A 12,202-nucleotide genomic window follows, 5' to 3' on the forward strand; every position below is an offset into this window, starting at 1 on the left:
GTTGCCAAGAGTTCATCGAAGAGAGTCGACCGACGGCCTAAATACCGTTCAGTGTTGTCTGGTAATTGTCTAGAACATTCACCGCTAAGTCCAATGGAAAAGGTGGGCCCCTCCAGACATGGGTAAACCTTTGTGCAGAGAGTAAGAGTCAGTTGTTCCACCCTACCACTGGTTAAACAGAGCAGCCATGTCATGTCAGGACAAGAAACAGCATTCAGACAATTCAAAAGGGAAATGACTTCTATCCCAAACAAAGGGATGGGATTTGGAGGTTGCGCTACATTTCCTTCAAGACTTTTCAGCTACAGAAGTAGAATTTTAAGGGTGAAAACAGGAAATTGGTCATTTTAATTATCTGTAATTAATAAATCAATTAGTCAAATAATAGAGGTTTCATTGTTTTAATTATCCCTTAGATTTTAATTGAGCAAATCCCACTGCTGAAGCTGCTTTAATTGCCCTCTCAGAGACCCTCCTGGAGCCCCCTCCCCACGCTGCTGCTCACTGGAGCAGCCTGGCTCCGTTATGTAACACGTTTACGGCTTGTGCACGTGGACACGGCCGCAACACTACGACAACGTCACAAGCAATTTGACCTTACCGACAATGGCATCCACACACAAACCACATTTTTAAAAATATATTTATTTTGGTGTGACACGTTAAATAAATAAATAAATAAATAATTAAATAATAACGGAGGCGTTCAGAGGAAATTCTCCTCAAATAAACGTTTATTCTACCAAAACAAGATGACACACCGCTTCCTCTGCTCCCTTCAGACCACAATGGGTGCAGATCATGGAGAAAAAAATAAAAAAAATCAGGATTGTGTGTTTGCTTTCCTCTAGATAGGAAGTTAAATCTAGTTAGTGCCTGTACAGTTCTTTATTTTAATTCCTAAGGTGCGTTTATCCCATAATAGACCGCCACTGACGCGAGAAAACGTTTAATTACAGCGAAATGTACAAATCAATAAATCAATATTCAACTGTTGTAAAATATGTTAATGGATAATGAAATATTCATCAGCACTGACATGCATTCATTTGGAGACATACCCAAACACATGCATGCTCTTATTGAAGTGTGTTACTCCCTCTCTCCCCTATTTGGTGTCACCATGCCTTCTTTCTGCCCCCCTCCCCACCCTCTTTCTCCGTCTCACCCCCCACACCCACTCCTCACCCCCCCCCCCCTTAGCTGTCATCCCGGAGCTGCGTTCAGACGACGGCTCAATCCCTAAACGCCCGGATGAGAGCAGCAGCAGGCGACATTCAGGGCAACACGAGTTAAGGGCAACCATTTGTGGACCACAGCTCCCGTGGAGATCCGTGACATTCCCGTCGCTACCCACGGGGGAGCGATTCTGGGAAAATCCAAGGCAGATAGAGGCGTGGAAGCGCAGAGGAACGGCACGTTTCCCCCCCCCCATCTCTCTCTCTCTCTCTGGTGGTGTCCAGTTTCGTCGGTAAGTACATTTTGTTTCTGGGTTAAAACCCCCGCTACGGCCGTGTTTGCCCCTGTCCACACGGATTCACACACTTTCTGCCCACATTTCCCCGTGGTGAACGTGAGCGCACTGCTGCGTATTTGCGAACGGAACCGGGGCCCTGCTGAGTGGGGACGCAGCGTAAAATAGGAATGTGTGTATGGAAATCATCTGCTGGAGCGCCCAGCCCGCGCAAGACACGATTGGTTTACACGTTCACGTCTTCCCACGCATTTTCTGTTGTTTTGCGTTCTCGCGTAATCGATAATCGCCACTGGTCGGACGCACCGCGAACTGTGTGGGTGAATGGAGCGGCTCCACACGTGAGTCCACGTCCGACCGGATCACAATAGCACCGCTTCAGATCGGCGGTCTGACGGCCTGTGGACCAGTCTGAACCGAGCGTGGGAAACTGGAAATGCCAAGAAAAAGGCAAGAACTTGGCTCGGATCTCTTCCCCCCCCCCACACCCCCGTTCTTTCATTGAGTGGATAATTACTTCGCTGTTAATCACGCGAGTGGATTTCAGTCTGTGGAGCCCTCCGACCGAACACACACTGTTTGCCTACAAGGCGGGTCGTCCACTGGGCATGCGCGCTGCGCACCAGCTGCCGCTTGCTTTGCCCAATAACAAAAAGAAAGTTGGGACGAGTCGAGCTCAAAACATCTCAGGAGTTCCTCCAGGAGCGTCACTTTGAGTTTTGACTGCGGGCGGTGTGTGGTTGTTTCAGGAAAACTGCAATGACCCGGTTTGACAGACACATTTGTAATATCAACCCAGACGCACCACAGGTTCCTGCCATTTAATCCTCACCAGTCTATTCAGGGGGACTCTTTCCTTTTGACGCACTGCCTGAGAGGATCCTCCAGCAAGGGTGCCATCTAAAAACATGGGGCCACCAACAGCGGAAGGGCCCTTGGGTCTCAATTATTAGTTAACTATTATTCAGTGTGTTTCCTATGCAGAGAAATAGCCATTCACAGTGATAAACTTCTACATTTTTAATCACTTGATTATTATTGCTCTTTCAGTAATGAGTAATCAGCATTTTACTCTTGTAGGTGGTGGAGGATCCGCTTCAACTAAAAATAACGACTGATGTTTGCTTCATTCATATCATTTAATGAAATTTAATTTAATCATGATGTCTTTGTATTTATGTAAAATCCTTTTTCATTCATTCATTTTCTGCTGCTTCATCCGCCGTAGCGGGTCACGGGGAGCTGGAGCCTATCCCAGCTGGCATAGGGCGTGAGGCGGGGGACACTCCGGGCATGATGCCAGTGCACCACAGAGCCACACACTATTGTCAATAATCCGCACATTATATATTTTTAAACATTATACTAAAAAAAAGAAAGAAAAAAGAAGGCCCTCAGATTTTCCTCTCTTTGCTGGCTGCCCTCGGGTTAAACCTAAATTCTGTGCGGCAGGAGCTCAGTCTGCTTGGGGACCTGAGGGTGGTCGGTTCAAGTGCAGACCACAGCATGGAAAGGGTGGGGGGTTGTGGTTGGAGAGGTGCCAGTTCACCTCCTGGGCACTGCCGACGTGCCCTTGAGGAAGGCACCAAACCACTAAGTGCTCCCAGGGCGCCGCCACATGGCCTCCCTTCACTAATCATGCCATTATTCTCTCCACCACATATGTAAACATACTTATTGTTGTGTGTGTGTGTGTGTGTGTGTGTGTGTGTGCGTGTTTTCAGGCTTATGTGTGTGCAAAAATTGTACATGTCGAAAGTAAAAAATTTCCCTTCTTGAGGCATAAATAAAGGATTGTTCTCCTTAAACGCCTTGTCAACAACAAAATTATAATCCTATTGTCAGTAATGTTATATGGTAACATGTTCCTGTTATTTCCACTGCAGTATGTGATTTATCGTCTTCATCTCATAATCTTTGTTGTACACAAACCCCAGACTGAACGTATCTTATCCTCTGCTGGACACAGGCAGTGGAAGTGCATAACATTAAAGCAGCCAGAATGATGTCATAAAGTTAATGATTAATCATCTCATTATGATAAGAGAGAGGCAGGAAGACAAATTGTGGGGCCTGCCTTTGTCTTTTTTTTGTCTTGTGAAAGAGCAGCTCATAAACGAACCATCACTGCTTTAACACAGAGACCCCTGTTAAACTGGAGATGCACTGATTGTCATATCTTGTCTAGCCATAAAGGTTATTGGACAGATACGAAGGGGCATGATAAGATATTTTTACACATCTCCGTTTGAACACGTGCGTGTTGTCTGTCACCCGTGTGAAGGGCAATGTTGCCAGCCTCTCTCTTCTTGTGTTATTTAAAAACCTGCCCACACGTCTATTAAGTGTGCTCAAGTGAAGTCATCTGCCAAGGTCCTCACACCCTTGTTTATACCTTTAATGCACCACATGCAGAACTATTTAAAAGTGATTGTAAACCAATTAAAAGTTCTGTTTTCAACTTGCGTTGCTTTGGCAGTGATGAAAAACGAGTATCACAGTCAATAACAAATTCTGGTGCACTCTTCATTAGATTTTTCTCTGCTGACCTTGTGGAATTACAGTGGATCCATAGCAACATCAGGGATAGAGGGTTTTTTTGTACTTGAACCCACGCTTTGTCTGTGTAATACCATTTGGAAAATCAAAACAAGGCGATGATACACTGTAAATTGCCAGGGTGAAAACATTACGTCCAACCCCATCATAGTCTCCTTTTTTACAGTAAAGCATAAATCTACATGCTTCATAACAGATACTGGTGTGGATTTAAATAGCAGCAAAGTTGGGCTGTGTAATCCGATGTTTTGGAAGGACTGTGTGCTGCCAGTGGAGAAAGGAGGGGAAGCCTGTTTATATGAATCTAAAAGTATTTGTACTGCCTGTGGTGTTTTCATTTTCAACAAAGCACTCAGTCAAACCAGTTTTCCTGGAGGTGCATTATCTCATGATGCATACTCAGACATCTTAGTTTCTAATAACTTTTGACTCTTTATCTCCTTTTGTACCAAACCAATGTTAAGCTCACCTTCACGCTCAGTGATCAGTGTTTTTCATGAGCAGGCAGGTCAAAGTATGTTACTTCATGTCTCATTTTTATTTCATGCAGTTACTGCAGTTTTTATCTTTAAGACTTTCTATGCTGTCTTTCCTCTACAAGACAAAAACAAGGTTGAGCTCTGATCTGCAGGTGTGATTATGTCATCACAGACATGTTGTCCAAAGACAGATGGTCATTATCAAGTTAATAGTGCTGAAATTGTTGATTAGTTAAACAACTAGATGGTAATGAACAGTTAATTGCCTAAAATTTTGAAGTAGGAAAATTTGCTACTTTTTATTTTATATATTAGACACATGTTTAAATAAAGATAAGCAGCCTCATTTTAAAAGTAAGCTGGACAAACAAAGTTATAAAGATATAATTTTCTGAAAAATCTGTAATATTATTATTATCTGTAGTGTTTTTTGCCTTCCAATGCCAGCTGATGTACCAGTACAGATAACTGCAGCGATGCATTACCAAATGATTTATCGATGGGAATTTTTTGGTTTTGTGGTGTTTGTCAGACAAAATGAACAGTTTGAGATCCCCATTCAGGACTCTTCAGAATTTTTTAAGGGAATTTTCATTATTTTGTTGCCCGTCTTCGGCACACTGGGATGGCTCCACTGGTTACCAGTGTTAGCCGATCCACCACTTTAGATTAGATGGAAATATCTCAGCAATTATCTGATGGATTAAGATTGTGATGTTTTACTCCTACAGATTTAGATTTGGTCTGTGGCCAATCTAAAGGTGTCCACTGAAGATGGACAGTCCTAATTTGTTGCACCAGTCTCAGCACCACTAAAGTGATTGGTGTGTTTTGTGCTTTAATGCTGTGGTGCTGAAGTTCATTAGCTGAAGAAAATATATCAGGATTATGAGTATACCAACCAAAACTAATTTGTCCAAACCCCCAGTATATAACCAAACAGCATTTGTAGTTCATGTTACTCATCAGCAAGTTTTAGCATCCTAAGAAATACACTAAACAAACCTGTGTTGGCCTTTAGTTCAAAGCACACCACTATGTCTAAAACTGCTTGCATGACTCTAGACTTTTTTGGTTAATAAATTACAAATGAATTGGTATTGAATAAAGTTCCTCTCCCACAGCATAGCGTAAAAGCTGTTTGGAAATCCATTGGATGCCTTTTTATAGGTGAATTTCTCTCCTTTAAAGAGATTTTGTGAGAGTAACTGGCTGACAAGGAGGGCTATTGGATTGGGATTTACATTTTCCAACAAAAAGACCTTAATAGTATGGATGAGAGAAAAGAAAGAAAAAGAAATATATGGGAAATGTACTGGAGACTGTTCTGGTTTCCATGACGTAGGGGCCCCATCCAGGTTGGCCCCTTTGCCAGAGGGTGTGTCAGCGGCTCAGTGGGCAGAGGGGCACTTGGCACCAGGGCTAGGACGTCACACAGTCTGAGAACAGTGTGTCTCTCTGATCGGCCAGCCTCGCCCTCGGAGAACAATCACACTGTTATGTCCGAGCCCACCTTCCCCATCACATGCTAGTTGTGTATATGGGAATCTCCATGCATGTCTGTACCACGTTATCATTGAAGAGTTGATCAAATATTCACTGTTACTGTTAAGCTGGATGATTTTTCATCATTTTCCTCTAAATTACATCAAAACTACTTGATTGATTACTCTTAGACTTGAGTCATGAACAAACAGAGTTAATGTGGTAGTCGATGAGGATCGGGTGTAATGTTTTTGGTAGACTGAAATCTGGTAACAGAAGATGAAATCTCATTAACAGGCTGTTTAGGAGGAAAGAAAGAGTTGTGTATGTGCTGCATGTGGAAGTATGCATTCATTGGAGGACTTTTTCTTTTGTGTGACAACTCGTGTTTTGGGGAAATTTTCCCAGAGTGTCAACTTGTTGACGCTTGAAGAGAGCAGGTTTGGCACACTAAACCTTTTCCAGGAGAATGAGAGGACCACACATTAAACAACCGCTATGATTTTCTCAGACATCGAAGTTTCACGAGTCTCTTGGTGATTTGCTTAAATGTCAAGACAGAATTATGAACTTAGTGGGAGAACCAAAATCAACTATTTCAGTTCTTAATTAGACTGCTTCACAATAACTTGTTTGGTTTTGTCTCTGTTAAACCAGATTTAATTTTCCTGGACAGGAAAGTACATTGCTTTTGTGCACCAGAATGTTTGCACACAAGTAAATATACGCAGCTAATTTCAGGGAACTCCTGTTACCACTGTCTTGTAGGTTTGCATTTTTCTATGACCCAAAAGTATGCTTTTGAAGCTCATAATGCTGGGATTTATTTACTTGTTTTACTGACGTCTTCACAGATTCATTGTGGTATTTTTGAAGGATTTTCTCTCTGAGCACTTAGTTACTATTACCTCATTTACTTTGGTGGCCACATCCATCCTAGTACAGTAGATTTCTGTAGTTTGGTTGCTTAGAATGAAGAAGAAACCCTCACTTAGACATTCTTTTTTTTAAGCTAACTCCTCCTGAAAGACTATCATGGCATTCATCACCCTTGTTTGTGTGTGATAAAGCATTTTCTCTGACCTATTGTGTGTTGTGAGTGTGTTTGTGCTCTTCATTCAGGCCATGAGAGTGTTTTTGTAGTGTTTCTGGTGGCCTTCTGTAAGCAGCTGGATCCGTATCAAAGCGTTGCCACACAGAGCATCGCTTGTTTGGGCACTGGCCTGGTGTTAACTATGCTAATGACGAGCTTACTGCTGAAATGTGAGCCATTGTTGTTGAATTTATGGGTGGTAAGAATGGACCTGTTCATCTAACGGTAGGACATTTGTCAGGAGCAACTATGTCTTGCTTGACTTAAATGAGTCATCATTTTGCCACTAAGGCCTCAGGTCAGTTTGTGGTCTTGGAAAACACGTGATGGGGAAGGACTCGAACGGCACAGGCAGTAGAATGGGGCAATGTGTTGTTGGCATTCGGGATAATCTCACATTGTGTTATTTTTGTGCCTTGTGGAACCAAATCTTTGCCCATAAATGGCCTCCAAGTGTCCCAAGTTAGTTTCTTCTTTTTCAAACTGAAAATGTTAAGTAAAATGTTTAAGTGGAGGTTGTATGAAATAAAGATAAACATATTTACTAGTAATATTGAACCAGGTAACATGCTATTCAAGACACACCTGTGATGAAAATATATAGTTTGATGGAAATTAACTGACAAAATCTTATATTTTCAGTGTAATTATGAACTTGTATATGAATTATTTTTCAGTTAATATGTTCAGATAAAAAAATACAATAAGACATCCAAGTCTCTAGTGGTAAGAGAACTTCAGGAATTTCTTTGGTCTCTGTCAAAATGTCTCCGGATTGCGTAAATCCAGATATTTGAACAGGTGTTGAAAACCTCACATGTCAGTTTTAACTGGTTCTGGGCGTGACAAGCCTGCGAGATCGACCTGTTTGCACACAACACCATCCACACTGTGGTGTGGATAATGTTACGCCTGTTTGCATTTGATTATATGGATGGGGCAGGGCTCCATGTATGGATGAGCAGCTGGCTGACTGGTCACTGCACGCTCTCATGTGACGCTGCTATTTCTAGCCCAATCATTCCTCCTCTCCTCTGCCTTTAGCGACACAGGCAAGTGTTGGACATGTGACACCTCAGAAGGCAGCGAGACATCAGGGTGGGGGCAGTTTGTCACATTGAGTCTGGTGGTATTTATGAGGCCACCTTGTGTGCTCAGAGACTGGCGACATAGAATAATGGTGTGTTGCAATGTACTGTAAATGATTGTTAAAGAAACAAGGGAAGTGAGGGTGGATGGAAGTAGCTTAGTCTTTCTTAGTCATTTGTCCAGTAATGTTGGCATGTTGCTCAGATAACGCGCCAGAACACGATGCACGCCTTCATGACAGTTGATGTGAGATCAGGACATCAGGGCTGGCATTGCTTAGTGAGCACAACAACACATGACATAAGTAGACTGGAATCAAAAGGGACAGGTTGTCCCCTTGGTGATTGATTGCAGATCAGAGCAAATCAACATTTAATAATAAATACTCATTGGTTTCCAAAGTAAACACATGGGCAGCCTGCTCACCTGGAGTGTATTTATGGGCAGTGGTGTAAAGCAAGAGGATATTAATATAATTAGCTCCAAGGTACCATAGGAAATGAGGACTATGGATGGACTGACGACCTCTTCAGAACACCTACATTGGTGACATCCCAATCCTGACATCTCCCATGCTGGCCAAATGGGTTTAAAATATGTTTCAAATGCAAATAATATTCTGGTTCACCAGCTTCCATTTTTGTATTGGAGACACTGCAAACTGCAGGATTTTTAAAGTGAATTTAGCTTCAGTTAATTGTTGTCACATGACTGCACTGAGTCTTGTCATCTCACTTGAATAAGTTAACTAAGACAGTCAAAAAAGATTTTTGAATGAAGCCTGGAAGACCACCGGCACCAAAAATACTCTCACACTACAGGAAACCAGAGGGAAAACATTGACCATGGAGTGAACATGAAACAACAGGCTCTATCTTAGGTGTTCCTAGGGTAGTGTTAGACCAGTAAACGATGGGAGACCAGAATTAAATATTATTGAAAATATCCAGGCTTCCCAGCACTACACAGGTGAAGACTTCTTTACAACGTTTTACACATTCAGGCTTTGCTGAGGCTCGACACTCAGTGACCCCTACTCCCTGGAAAAGCTAAGACTGCTGACCCAGCTTCAGCCTGAGCACCGGTCAACAAACCTGTCAACACAATCTTTACACATAAACACTTCTGTTTGCGGCTTCCAAAATCTACTACAGGCTAAATTTTTCTGTTCCCCACAACTGTGCAATATTAGTGAGCCTTGGAAGTGTGATTTGTAGGATGTAACTTACAAAATTAAGTTTTTTAAGTTACAAACTTGGAGACTCTTTCCTCTCCCTTCTTCATCTAACAAATTGATGGCTTTTTTTTTTGCATAAGGCTAACAGGTTGCAGAGCAGTCGTCATGCTAGACATCATCAGTTCAACTCTCAGGCAGATCATATCAGTCATCAGGTTCAGCACCTTAAAAGATCTGACATAAGACAGGATTAGGAGCTGTGAAGCACCCTGCTCACTCAGCTGCCAAAGATAACATTAGCTTAAGAAGACAAAGTGTGTCAAAATATGTCTCATTAACCAATACAGAGCAAAGTTGAAACGTCCTACATTTATTGGAACATTTTGTGATACCAGGTATATCACTAATATTCCATTTAGACAGATATGCTCAACTTACATTTTATCACGCAGTAGAGACAGCAGTAGGGCAGGTTTACAGAGCATTTGTCTTCAGCAACCACCAAATACTTGATTTTAAATGATTCTATTATCCACTACCTTGTTTGTGTTCTCTCTCCCTGTCTCCTTTTGCTTTACCCCGCAACGCACAGAGGTGCAGCACTTACCTCTCTGGCTCACAATAGGAAATTCTAATAAAGACTGACAATTTAGTTCCCAGAGAGGAGTGGTGATGGTCACATGCACGCATTAAAATATATAAAAGATTTTGCTGCAAGACAGAAATAAGCATTGATCTCATAAAACGTTGACCCCCTTTTATGGGGTTAAACTATGAGAATATATGCAGACAAGACAAAAAATAAATAAATGATTCTATTAATACAGATGTGAAGCATGACTCTGAAAGAACAAAATATATTTGAGTCACTAATGTAATACTAGTCATGGATCTCAAGATCAAAAAGGTGATTAGTTCAATTTATGCATCTGAATAGTTCAGCCAGTTTTCAATGAACTATTTGCAGGAGGTGCAGTAAGACCAAAAAAAGTCAGCGGTGTTTATCTTCAAATGTAGTAGAACAACAAATGGTGGACTCTGTGTACTGAAAATTGAAGTTGTACATGAGAAAAAAGGAACCTGAGCTTCATTGTGCCCCCTCCTGGTGGGGAAATTGTGTTTTGATATGAGGCAATGGGAAGGAAAGTCTAAAGGAAATGATTTATCCCAACAGGATTAGAGGTGACCTAGGCCGATCCACCCTCCTCCTCGTACACCCCTCCCCACCGGAACACAAGCAGGCCACTTGTCACAATGAGTTTCCTTCGGTGTATAGCACGGCGCGACAGCACTGGGCACAAAGAAAGTAGCACATGCCAAACACTTCCTCAACCTGCACTGTCACCCAAAATACCTCCGTCTGCAGTCAGAACAACAGCTTCATTAAATATTATAGATTTAACAGCCTGAAATGGTGGTCAGATTTGCCAACTTGCCACAAAAATGTTAGCAGGACACATGTCATTTTTATTTTAAAAGCTGAAATTTCCAGGCTGTTTGTGGAGTTCACCACTGGTTGGTGTGATAGTAGTGCTGGTTTCTCGTGTTTGCTGTTAAACATTAAGAAGACTCATTCATGCTAGTTGTTGTAGTGGCATCAATCCAGCTCTCTTTCAAGGAAATATTCTTCCTCAATCTGCTGACAGCCAAACATTCATGATCAGAATTCAGTTGGCACACAATCGTGTTCGTTGTCAGGAAACCTGCTGCACTATTACGTTTCTATAGGCGAGCTTTTGTCTCCTAGGTTAAATGTTGCATTATATAATACCAGAAGTCGCTTCAGAAATCAGTGTTAAAAATGCGGGTTTTGTGCAAGTATGCACAAACTTGTAAAATCTTGTGTAAATACAAGAGCTAGTAAAGAGACCATGCACGACTTACCAGTCAATTAACTGCACAGTTTTGTTGGCTGTGCGATAATCTATTGTTACCTGATCAGCATTAATGGCCCACAATTTTCATGACATTTGTCGTTAATTCTTCAATTTTTACAAAGAAACTGCACTGAAGTAAGTCCATGTCTCTGTTGTGTGACATAAATGTCTCCCTAGTACAGGGCTCGAAATTAACTTTTTTTCTTGGTAGCACTGGTGCTCCCAAATGTAGAAGTTAGTAGCACCAACAAAGACTTTAGGAGCACCTACCAAAAGCAAGGCAGTGACGGAGCGATAGAGACGCTCCGTCCATCTCCGTTCTGCGCGCCTCTCTCCCTCGCCCAGGAGAGCAGCCGCAGCAGCGCTCTCGTTGTTTCCTGGCAGGACTGCTGTCCTGCTCACACTGTTTTGCGCACATTTTCCGGCAGATCCTCACTCACGTGTCCACATCAAACAAACTCGCGGAAGTGCGTTCGAGGGTGCACCCTCGGCGCCTACGCATTTTCCCCACATCCACAAAAACTGTATGAGAGACGCTCGCCTGAGGATGTTGTGTTGGTCCGCCTCCGGGTCAGGGGCCAAACCGAGGCACTATCTGGGTGTGGCTTAAATAGCGCATTGTGGCGCGCTGTCAGGCCAGCCCGGTACCTGGACTGAACCATTTTGGTTATTATTGGATTGTTTTGTATTTTAAAACATCACTAAAAGATGTTTTATGTTACCCCAAACTCCATCATGCCTTTAGTGAACATTCGTTTGCATTTTTCTCAGTAATTTTGCCCTCAGCTCGGACTTCAGGGGATAATTCTGCGCAAAAGATCTGTGCTTTGTTTCATAGTGGCGCTTCATGTTACCACTTTTAAATCATGCTACGTGTTCAGACCATATGAGGTAAAATGGTTTTGAACTGCCTGACGGAGGAATAAACATGAATTTCGTCCACTCATTGTTAACCAGCGGTTTTCCTTG

The 12,202-nt window shown here is 42.3% G+C and overlaps 1 protein-coding gene across 3 annotated transcripts in view; it reads left to right on the forward strand.

The window, feature by feature from the left end:
* Positions 1 to 1,211: 1,211 nt before the first annotated feature.
* Positions 1,212 to 12,202, forward strand: part of slc20a2 (solute carrier family 20 member 2) — a 40,617-nt gene continuing 29,626 nt past the window's right edge. For all 3 annotated transcript variants that reach the window (XM_068310404.1, XM_068310407.1, XM_068310408.1), the window contains exon 1: positions 1,212 to 1,471. The gene's annotated coding sequence lies outside the window, so the exon portion shown is untranslated. The remainder of the gene's footprint in view (positions 1,472 to 12,202) is intronic.

The sequence above is a fragment of the Antennarius striatus genome, chromosome 3 (genome assembly GCF_040054535.1).
Source record: "Antennarius striatus isolate MH-2024 chromosome 3, ASM4005453v1, whole genome shotgun sequence".
NCBI classification, from domain to species: domain Eukaryota; kingdom Metazoa; phylum Chordata; class Actinopteri; order Lophiiformes; family Antennariidae; genus Antennarius; species Antennarius striatus.